The sequence below is a fragment of the Humulus lupulus genome, chromosome 4 (genome assembly GCF_963169125.1).
Source record: "Humulus lupulus chromosome 4, drHumLupu1.1, whole genome shotgun sequence".
Lineage (NCBI taxonomy): Eukaryota > Viridiplantae > Streptophyta > Magnoliopsida > Rosales > Cannabaceae > Humulus > Humulus lupulus.
This window is the reverse complement of record NC_084796.1, coordinates 137,311,530-137,323,662: the sequence shown is the minus strand read 5'-3', so window position 1 is coordinate 137,323,662 and position 12,133 is coordinate 137,311,530.

Below are 12,133 nucleotides of genomic sequence, written 5' to 3'. Positions count from 1 at the left end.
AGTCGTTGGATAATCAATTTTCCAAGCTTCTAAGTTTCCGACCTGGTTATATCCAGGATATTTTTGTACTTGGTTGTATCCAGGATTTTAAATTTTAAATCTGCAACCTTTCTCTGATTCACCTTGGGTTATACGCCCCCCAAGCAACCAAAATGTAAGGACTTTCTTTGTTGCTTTTACAAACATCAATACACTAGCTAATTTATAAATAACCTTATAAAGGAAAATTATTTAAAATCATTCTTCCGAGTAAAATTACATACTAATCCCCCGTTATTTAATTAAACAACTTTTATAGCTAAGCCTTACATAGATGGTTGGTAATACTACTAGTACTACTTCTTTAAGTGCATGGCGTTCCAGGTCCATAGGACTATCTCTCCATTAAGCCGAGCTAACTTGAAAGTTCCCTCACGCAAAACTTCAACGATCTGGTAAGGTCCTTCCCTTTTCGGGCCTAAAGCGTCGTCCTTAGGATCCTTGTTTTCCAAAAGGACCCTTCGAAGAACTAGGTCGCCCAATCCAAAACTATGTATTTTGACCTTAGAATTAAAATAACGAGTGATCTTCTGTTGGTAATGCGGGAGCTGTAACTGTGAATCCTCTCGGTTTTCATCAATCAAGTCAAGAGACGCATTGAGTAATTCATCATTCTGTTCCTGGCTGAATGTACTCAGTCTGTGTGTGGATACCTTTGCTTCGATGGGAAGGACGACCTCACTTCCAAAAGTCAAGGAGAAAGGAGTGTGTCCTGTGGAGGTCCTGCGGGAAGTTCGGTATGCCCAGAGTACTTGCGGGAGCTGCTCGGGCCATACTCCTTTGGCCTCATCTAACCCTTTCTTAAGCCTCGCCTTTAGGGTCTTATTCACAGCCTCGACCTGTCTGTTGGCCTGTGGATATGCAACCGAAGAAAAAGTTTTAATAACTCCATGCTTTTCGCAGAAATCGGTGAAAAGATCACTGTCAAACTGGGCTCCATTGTCTGACACGATCTTTTTAGGAAGCCCAAATCAGCACACAATGTTTTTGACCACAAAGTCGAGGACTCTCTTTGAAGTGATGGTTGCTAAAGACTCGGCCTCTACCCATTTCGTAATATAATCGATGGAAACCATCGCATAACGAACTCCTCCTTTTCCCATAGGTAAAGATCCTATTAAATCAATTCCCCATACTGTGAATGGTCATGGGGATGAGATCATCGTCCGCTCGACTGGAGCAACTCATGCAACTGTGGCAAAACGCTGGCATTTGTCGCATTTCTGAACATAGGAGATGGAATCCTTTGTTAAAGTGGGCCAAAAATACCCTTGCCTTAAAATTTTCAAAGCTAGGTTTTGCCCCCAAGCATGATCTCCACAAAAGCCTTCATGTACCTCTTGCAGAATGGTTTTAGCCTCCTCAGGCTGAACACATCGTAGAAGCAGCAGTGAATAACCATGCTGATATAACATTCCATCTACTATCACATACCTCGGAGCTTGATAGAGTATCTTTCTTGCATCCTTTCTTTCCTTAGGTAGCCTTCATGTTGTAAGATACTCCACTATAGGGGTCATCCAGGTTGGCCTTGTGTCAATCATCTCGATCTCTTTCATTTTTTCTGCCACGCTTGGACTCTCCAGGAATTCCACTAGTACTCGTTCAAAGTCTTAGCTTCCTTGGTGGTGGCACGTCTTGCCAAAGCGTCAGCATTAGTGTTTTTCTACTGTTTTATGCTATTTTAACAGGAACTTCCTATCAAATTGGTACCAGAGCCGTAGGATTCAATGGGGCCAAAGAAGGATGCTCAAGTCGACGTGATGGAGGAGAAAATGGAGATGGTTTAAGCGGTCCTCAGGCAAGAAATCACAGAGGTGCAATCAGAATTTCAACAACTTCCCAGGGATATCGACCTGATGAAAGAAGATGTTCAAAAGATTCCATCCATGGAGAAGAAGCTGGACTTGTTAGCAGGCCAGGTGTCTGAGATATTCTAGCTGCTTCAATCACAGGTTCGGCCATCAATGGAGGCCACTGCTGCGAGTATAGATCGGGAGAAGCAGGCTGAGGAAGGAGAGTTCCATCCCAAGTCGGCTCAAGCATCACCTAGTGTTCAATCAGTGCCGAGAACGACTCCAACAACAAATGTGTTTGCTCTAACATATGGATGAGATTATCGATTGCCGAGAATGGAGCTGCCCTTGTTCTCAGGAGACAACCCCGATGGCTGGGTGTTTAGAGTGGAGAGATATTTTCTTCTGAATCACTTAACTGAGATTCAGATTTTGGAGGCAGCCATTATTGGATTGGAAGGAGATGCTCTGACTTGGTTTCAGTGGGAAAGCAAATGGAGACCGATTGGTTCTTGGGCAGCGATAAAACACCAGCAGCTTTCTCGGTACCGGGCGATTCTGGTGGGCTCGATATCGGAGGAACTTCTTTCAGTACGGTAAGAGGCGACGGTGAGGGAGTACAGGGTGAAGTGGGAAGCATTGGCGTCTCGGGTCCCCGATGTACCCGAACATATTCTAGAACGGAGTTTTATCAAGGGTTTGAAAGAAGAAATTAAGGCCTCAATCCATATACTGCAACCTACGAGCTTGGCCCAAATTATGGAAATGACCCAACGAATAGAGTAGGGCCAACAATTTTTTGCAGCAGCTCAGGTTACGTCCCAACCCACGAAAATCCCAAACACTAAACCCAACCTTAGCCCACTCACCTCCTTTAGATCCACGACTAACCCATTTATCCACAAATCATTTCCCCCCGTTTCATCACCTTCATCCATCGCATCATCTTCTCCGACCACGGTAACCACCAGACCAACCTTGCCAACCTTGTCGTCCTCCCTTCGCATGTCTGAAGCCGAATACCATGACAAGAGAGCTCGTGGGGTTTGCTTCAAGTGTGATAAAAAATATTATCATGGGCATCAATGTGAAAAAAAATCCATACAAGTCATGTTAATTACTGATGAGGAAGACCTCAATACGCCTACCGATTCCCCGCCAGCGAGTCCGGACTCAGAGGAAATAATGGCGACTGAAGAAACACTGGCCATGTTATCACTTCACTCACTAGCTGGTTTCTCATCCTCTCATACCATGAAATTGGCTGGCCGTATCGGACAGCGACCAGTCACGGTATTGATAGATAGTGGGGCTTCTCATAATTTCATATCTATGGATGTTGTTTCGGCCTCTGAAATACCAATCACTACCACTTCTTGTTATGGAATCTTGCTGGGCATAGGTGATAAGGTTCATATGAAGGGGATTTGTGCTCAGGTTGAATTGGATTTGGGGTCCCTCAAGGTAGTTACTGATTTTTTTGCCCTTGGAACTTGGCGATATGGATGTGGTTCTTGGTGTCAAATGGCTGGAAACATTGGGGAACATCCAAGTTAATTGGAAAACCATGGTGATGAAGTTTCAAATGGGCGGAGCTTGGGTCACTTTACAAGGGGATCCCAGTTTGTGTAAGTCACCAATCACTCTCAGGGCTATGTTTCACACGGTGGAGCAAGAGGGTTATGGATTTTGGGTGCACCTTGGCGTTTTGGCAGCAGCACCCCCGGAGCTAATCGACCGTCTACCTCAGGTCGTACTTGACCTTCTCAATCGGTATAGCTCAGTTTTTTCTATGCCATCCAGGTTACCTCCGACACGTTCCCGAGAGCACTTGATTACCCTTCGAGAAGAGGCTGGTCCGATTTTGGTATGTCCATATCGATATGCTCACGCACAAAGATGAGATAGAGCGGTTGGTCTATGAAATGCTTCAATTTGGTATTGTACAACCTAGTACAAGTCCGTTTTCCAGTCCAGTTCTCTTGGTGAAAAAGAAAGATGGGAGTTAGCGATTTTGCGTCGATTACCGGTCCTTAAATAGAGAGACGGTCGTTGCTAAATTTCCTATCCCCATCATTGATGAATTGTTAGATGAATTACACGGAGCTCAAGTGTTTTCTAAGTTGGACTTGAAGTCCGGTTACCACCAAATCCGGGTAGCGGCTCGGGATGTAGAGAAAACATCTTTTCGTACGCATGAAGGACACTATGAGTTCCTTGTCATGCCATTCGGTCTCACCAATGCTCCGGCGACATTTCAAGCTCTCATGAACGAAGTATTTCGGGACTTTCTACGAAAGTGTGTGCTGGTGTTCTTTGATGACATCCTTGTGTATAGTGCATCCTTGGATGAGCATTTGCAACACTTAGAGCAAGTGTTAGCCAAGCTACAGCAACATCGCCTTTATGCCTATCAAAAAAAGTGTATGTTCACTCAATCTCAAGTGGAATATTTAGGCCACATCATTTCAGCTCAAGGAGTATCAGCCGATCCAAGCAAGCTGCAAGCTATGACTAGTTGGCCAGCCCCAAAATCCATCAAAGAGCTGCGGGGATTTCTCGGTCTCACTGGTTATTATAGAAAGTTTGTTAAGGGGTATGGAGAGTTAGTAAGACCTTTGACAGATCAGCTATGCAAGGATGCCTTCTGCTGGTCCCCAATAGCACAAGAAGCTTCTGACAAGCTCAAAGATGCCATGTGTTCCGTGCCGGTGCTAGCTCTCCCATATTTTTCAGCACCATTTGGGGTGGAGGCTGATGCTTCCGGATCCGGTTTAGGGGCTATTCTCATGCAAAATCAGTGCCCAATCACCTTTTACAGCAAGGCTCTATCCCCGCGGGCGAGCGCCAAGTCAATTTATGAGAGAGAGTTGATGGCCATTGTGCTCGCAATTCAAAAATGGCGTCCATACTTGTTGGGGCGAAGGTTTTTAGTGCGTATGGATCATCGTAGTTTAAAGTACTTGCTGGAACAACGATTGGTGGCTTCGGAGCATAAAAAATGGCTAACAAAATTGCTGGGGTATGACTTTGAGATACAATAAAGGCCTGGATTAGAGAACAAGGCAGCAAACGCCTTATCTCAGATTCCTCACGCACCGGCCCTTGCTGCCATTTTCTGTTCCAAGTGTGGTGTCTATTCCGGATTTGCAAGCTCATATTGCTTCTGATCCTATGCTTGGCAAGGTGGTCCAGGATTTAAACTCAGGCCGCGATGGTGGGGGGTATTCGTTGCATCATGGCGTTCTTTGCTTTAAAGGGCGGCTGGTTTTGCCCTCTACTTCACCATTTATTCCATTGTTCCTTCAGGAATATCACAACAGTAATATGGGAGGACATTTGGGTACTTTCAAGACATTTCAGAGAGTGGCTGCAGACTTGTATTGGCCAGGTATGAGGAAGGATGTCCAGAAATTTTTTGCGGAATGCTCAGTTTGCCAACGGAATAAATATATGGCTCAATCCCCAGCCGGGTTACTCCAACCACTCCCTATTCTAGCACAAGTTTGGGAAGATAATTCCATGGATTTTATAGAGGGTTACCTCCTTCGAATGGCTTTGATTCAATTCTCGTGGTGGTGGATCGCTTAAGCAAATATGGTCATTTTATCCCTCTTCGCCATCCTTATTCTGCCATGACAGTTGCTGAGGTGTTTACTCGTGAGATTGTGAAGTTACATGGTGTGCCTCGCTCGATTGTTTCGGATAGGGACAAGATCTTCCTTAGTGTTTTTGGAAGGAGCTCTTTTGTTTGCAAGGCACTCTGCTGAAACACAGTACCGCTTACAACCCACAATCAGATGGACAAACTGAGGTAGTCAACCGAGGTTTAGAGACTTACCTCCGCTATTTTGTTGGGTCTAAACCTCGTCAATGGTCTAAATGTCTCTCATGGGCTGAGTATTTGTACAATACTTCGTTTCATTCTTCAGCAGGCATGACTCCTTTCCAAGCTCTTTATCACCGTGACCCTCCTCCATTGATTCGCTTTGAAGCAGTCACAACGCCAGTCTCAGCAGTAGAGCAGCACCTACACGAGCGGGATGACATTATTTCCTTGTTGAAAGAAAAGCTTCAGCGAGCTCAGCAGCGGATGAAAGTTCAGGCAGATCGTAAACATTGGGATGTTGAGTTCAAAGTTGGCGATTTGGTTTATGTAAAGCTTCAACCATATCGCAAAATATCGGTGGCCAAACGTCACAATGAGAAGCTATCTCCTCATTTTTTTGGCCCATTTCCAGTGCTGGCACGAGTTGGGGTAGGTGCCTACCACCTCAATCTCCCACCACAGGCTGTCATCCATCCTGTTTTCCATGTCTCTCTTCTATGGGCAGCACTCGGGCCACAACAGCAGGCTACTAGTATTCCTCCTGGGTTGACAACAGAACTGGAATGGACATTGGAACCTGAAGATATCCTGGATTTTCGTCCTGGAACACACAAGATTCAGCCACAAGCTCTCATCAAATGGGTCAACCTTCCTAAATTTGAGGCTACTTGGGAAGATTTTCAAGTCATACAGAAGCAATTCCCTCATTTCCACCTTGAGGACAAGGTGAGACTTTTGGCCGGGGGTATTGATAGATCTTCCCTCACTTATGTGTATTCTAGGAAGCACAAGAAGAATACCAATGGGGTTGCAGCAGGGGATAAAAATTAAGAGTTAGTTATTTGGGTTGTATTAGAGTATGGGTGAGTGCACTGTATTTTCCTAGTCTTTTAGAATAAATAGGCTGGTTTGTAGAGAGGAGAGGTTGTCAAGTATTTTGTAAGGGTTAATACCTATTTGGAGAGAACCAAGCTCTCGAAATCTTGGTAATCAATACAATTCAGAATTTTCTTCTACCCTTTTCTTCTTTTTTTCTACTGTTTTATGCTATTTTGACAGGAACTTCCTATCAATCTCCTCCTATTATCAAAGGAGGATTTTCCTGATTCACCTGAGCTCCGGTTTGATTCATTAGAGCTTCCGAAGCTGACGGAGTTTTTTGTCCAATGGGCTAACTGGGATTTGTTTGATTCCAGGTGTACTGAGCCAAAGGTCCTACACTGATGAGAGTCTCGATCTCATCCTTCAGGTGTCTGCAGTCATTAGTATTATGAATGATATCATTGTGGAATCGACAGAATTTTGAAGGGTCTCTCTTCGCCCTTTGACACTTTAATGGTTCTGGCTTCTTCCACGGAAGGCGAGCATAATTTTCCAAGAAGATGCGTTCTCTAGTATCCATGAGGTCGGTATATGTTGTATAGACCGGTTTAAATTTCTCCATGGATTTGTTTTTCTTTGTTCTATTTTGATCGCCATCACCATTTCCCTTTCTCTTGTTATTCCCCCCTTGGTTATTCTGAGAAACGGTTTGAGTGGTAGCCGGTACATCCGTTGCTGCTCCAACGGGCTAAACAGGGACTTGGCTAGTTCCTGCGACGAAAGCCCGTGCCTCTTCTAGGTTAACCCACCTTTGAGCTCGATTTAAGAACTCATCAACAGTACTAACTCCTTTCCTCTGCAACTCTTGCCACAGATCGCCTCCAACAAGGATTCCCGTCCTCATTGCCATAAGCTTAGAACTCTAGTCGGCATCTCTAGCTCATGCAGCAACATTGGCGAACCTACTTAGGTATGCTTTCTGCGACTCATTGGGATGTTGCTTTACATTTTCCAGAGAGTCAGCTTTAACTCTAGCTGCTTGAGAAGCCCTAAATGCTTTGGTGAAATCAGCTGAGAAGCTTTTCCGCGAGCTGATTGAATGCTTCTTGTACTGCTTGAACCACTATCTAGGTGGCCCAATTAAAGTCGAGGGGAATATTAGGCATCTTAGCTCGGGCCCAATGTTGTGGGCCATCATCATGGTGTTGAACATCCCCAAGTGGTCAGACGGATCTCTGTCTCCGTCATACTTTGACAGATGGGGCATCCTGAAACCCGGTGGATATGCAGTCACTGCAATATTCGGGGCGAAAAGCTCGAGCTTATCCTCTGAATCACACTCATCTTTCTCTTTTTACGATAGGAGCCTTTTCATCAGCTCCTCTATCTGGGCTAACCATTCGAGGGTTTGGTCCCTGGTTCCTAGGTTATTTTGGGGCTGTTCAACAGCTCCCGTCCTGTCGTACGCGTTTGGCGGGTTGTTGTCCCTCCAAGTTTGGGCTTGGTTTTGTGGAACATTCTCGTTATCACGTACTTCGGAAGGACCTCCCCCTTGATGAGTGTAACTAACTCCTTCATTTCGAGCTGAATTTCTTCTCTGGGAGTTTAAACGATCTCGCAGGTTAGGTTGTGAGTCGAACCGGGGACTCTGAGCCAAACTCAGGCGATTTCTCAGATCGCCTTCGGTTTTGGTACCTCGATGGCTCTTAGTCCAATAACTTCCATTAGTGAAGCTCACTGCTCGTGGTTGAGGCTAAGAATCCAGACTATTGACACGTGTCCGTGGCACATAAGTAGGGGCAGACGGAGGAAGATTTTTCCTGCTGTCCCCATAAGCAGGAATGTCCTGGGCAGATGGAGGAGGATTTCTCCTGCTGTTCCCATGAACCGGAATGTCTCGTGCAGAACGAGGCGGTGTCGGATGTCTTATTTGGGATGGGGGATGCTTGACTAACAAGGAAATTCTTGTCCCATCAGGGCGAACTAAATTAGCTCGCGGTCGCTCTGCCCCACCATTTCTAGCTTTTTGCGCCTGGCGATTCGATCGTGGCGCAAGAGGATTGGTTAGAACATTTTGTCTCTATGAGCCTACTCTGGCTCCTCCTCGTGAGTTTCCAAGGGTGTTCCCATGAGCGTGCGATGGTGGTATCGAACTTGGGGTCGTAGTTTTGATCGAACGACTAATTTTTTGATGACCCCTAGGAAGGCCACTAGGCTGAGCAATCCGACGATCTTGCGCTGTGGGCATAGAACTTGGGGTGGCAGTTCTGACTGACTGACTTGGCTTGGATCGGTTATTCCTGTGGGACTTATGAGACCCACTTTGCCTTATTCTGACATCAACGTCGGTTGCAAGAGGGGGTAACCTAGCCAAAACCTCCTCAATCTTCCTGTTTGCCCTAACAAGATGACTTCTTAACTGCATATTTTCCATTTCTACCGCAGTTAAGTAGCCTGGGTTTTGGTTCGGTGGCAGTGACACTGAACTCCCAGTATCGTCGTGGCCCACCGGTTGCTTTTCGGGTTGTTGCTGAACCTCAGGGCCATGCTCATTTGAAATAGCGGTATGATGGGCCCCCTGCCCACCAGGCTGTTCCATCTCATTGTCATGCATTGAGCGGGTGACCATCGTGATGATATTTGATTTGGGTTTTTATGAAAGCACTAATCTCAAGTCTCAATGAAAGCACCAAACTATTGATGCAATTTTTCGCTAATAGTGAATCAAGAAAATAACAAGGATGAATTAGTGCTTAATAGTAAACCGAAATAAGAAAATTACTCTCAAGAACACTGGCCTTTTTACGTGGTTCAGTGGTTAAAATCCACCTAGTCCACGAGTCTATATTATTACTGTTTTTCTCTCTCTATTTTGACAGAGTCTCAGTATTACAGAATAACCTCGTCCTTTTCCTATCCAATATTCTCAACATTTATATAGAAACTCCTTGGACAGGTTTGGGTAACCGTGTGAGTTAATCATAGATTTGCATATATATATATATATAAATATATATTACATTTATTATAAGATATTCCCATTTATATTAGGATACGATTTGATCATGAAATAAATAGATTCCTAATATCTGGGACATTAAATATCACAAGATGGCCATAGACGATCGTATAAATTATCCGAGTCTTCGGGGATCCGCTGACACGCCATATCCTCAATCTACCACGAGCTGAATACACCATCGAGCTCGTATCATGGAAATCATGTCTGATAAATATTACAAGCTCATGCTTTTCAACTTAGGTATCCCTAGCTCAGACAATCAGCACGAGAATTGTGCCATTAACGTAAAGAATACTTGGGTTTATAAGCTATTCCTTCCCTGTAGTCATCTTCCAGCTATACACGATCTGACTAAAAGACTCGTGCTGAAATTAGGATACACAATAATCATTAAGAATAAATTGTCCATTGATATAATCATTACATACAACATTAATCCTCTATTAATTGTTCATAATTAAAAGGGAATAAAATTAGCGTTTTACCCTTTTAGCTGTATCTTGTTCCTAGGTACCATTGACTTTACTAGTGAAGGTTGTGTCACAACAAGTTTGCGAGTGAGTGCTCATAACCTTTTCAGTTCCAAAATTTAACCCAATAGGAACCATTATTCAATCTATAAAAAGGTATAGTGTAACACCCTGGATAGCCATGACCGCTACACTATGTACTTATAAAAGTGCAAGACTTGCTAATCAAGTCATTAATTTAAAAATGTGCCACTAAACATGTATGAGCTAGGGTTAAAAAAGATTTTGGTCTCAAAAGTTACATTTTATATAATTAAACAGTTATATACATGGGATCCCAAAAGAAACAGAGTTTAAAAAAAATTGGATTACAGAGTCTCCAAAATACAGACAAGTGTCAGCCATATTAAGGCAAAATGAACATTTCTAGGTCTCGCGTCCCTGCCTAAACCTCAACCGTGGCGGCTGAGCAGCTGGTCTTGTACATTCCGCTCATAGAGCTCTCCAAATTAGGGCTGATCAAGTTTGCCCTTTCCTTTACCTGCACCACATAGCACCCGTGAGCCAAGGCCCAGCAAGAAAACATAATGTGCAACACAAACAATAATAACAAATAGTCAATTCTATAAACACGATTTTCCGTCAAATAATCCACATTAACCATTCAGTATATACTAAGAATCAAGAATGCAATTAATCATACATATAACATTCAAGTCTCATAATAACCAGATCACATAATAATCAGGGTCGACAACTTAGGCCGCACCCTCTGTTTACCCCACTGACTTCGGCCCGCTTAAACCGAGCTCAGTGCATATTAAGCTGTCCTCAGCTACTAGTGGCCAAGCCACGCCCTGTGCGCTAGTGTAACCCTTGGCACTCTTAGGCCGTTTTTTCACTATTGAGTTTACATGGCATAATACCATCCTTTCAAGCATACACAATAGGGAACCCTTAGTCCCATTACAGATATACAACCAGGTGTAGTTTTCTTACCTTTGGCTTCCAAGTGAACTAGTTATGAGCGATGCTCCTTGAGCACGATCCGATCCCCGAGCCCTATCTTAGCACCTAGTCACAACCAAGATAAAGGATACCATCAACAATCAACAAAGTTCTAGTCTCTGGAACATTGAACTTCACCAAACATGGTAAAAGATTCGATCCCGAGCACCCTAGGTTAAATTCCCAAGCCTAGAATCTCAAAATCCCAAAATCTCTTAAGGGTCGCGGCATTAGCCACCCATGCCGCGGCATGGCCCCAACCAGAGACCTCCTAATGCCCAAAAATAGCTAAGGGTCGCGACCCTACTCAGACCATGCCGCGGCCCGCCCTCCTTCCTCAGCACACATCAACTTCGAAGGGCCGCGGCTCACCAAGAACTATGCCGAGGCCCGACCCCTTCGAACCTAGAAAAACCCCCATTTTTAACTCTCAAACCTCATGCAAACTCACCCAAAACTACCCCAATTCCACAACTCAATTACCCAAAAACTTCCTACAAGATTCCAACAACACAACCTAGCTGAAACCTAGACTAGAAACCCATCAAAAACCCACTTCAATCATTGAAACTTTCTAACCCAAGAACTCAAAACCCAGTCAAGGAAACACTATAACTCAACCTTTAAACCTTAAATTAGAGCTTACCTCAGCTGCAGAACCAATCCTCCAAGATTTTTCTGGCCTAACTTCCAAGGTTCCAGTCTCAATGTAATCTTCAAATCCAAAAACCCAAAACCTCTTAGAACACACTCAAAAATACAGAATTTCAACCACAGAAAATGGAATTCAGTGCTTACCTAAACCTTGATTAAGTTCCTTTGATAATCCTTGAGCTAATCTTTTAAACTCCAGCTTCAATTCTTAGAATTCCAGCCAAGACCTCTAAGTTTCTGTGTTCTTCTTTGGGAGAGAAATAGAGAAAGGAAGAGAGGGTCGGTTTGCTATATTCCATAGTTTTCTAAAATCTTCTTAAGTCTATCCTTAAGCAATCAAGTTAATCCCAAGGCTTGGGGTACCGGAAACGTCCCCGAGGGCAAAATGGTAAAATTCCCCAATATTCCCACCTAGACCTCCTAACCTCGAATATATCTTCAATTATTTATTTTCATTACCCAGTAACCTAAATAACCACCCAATACCTGAAAT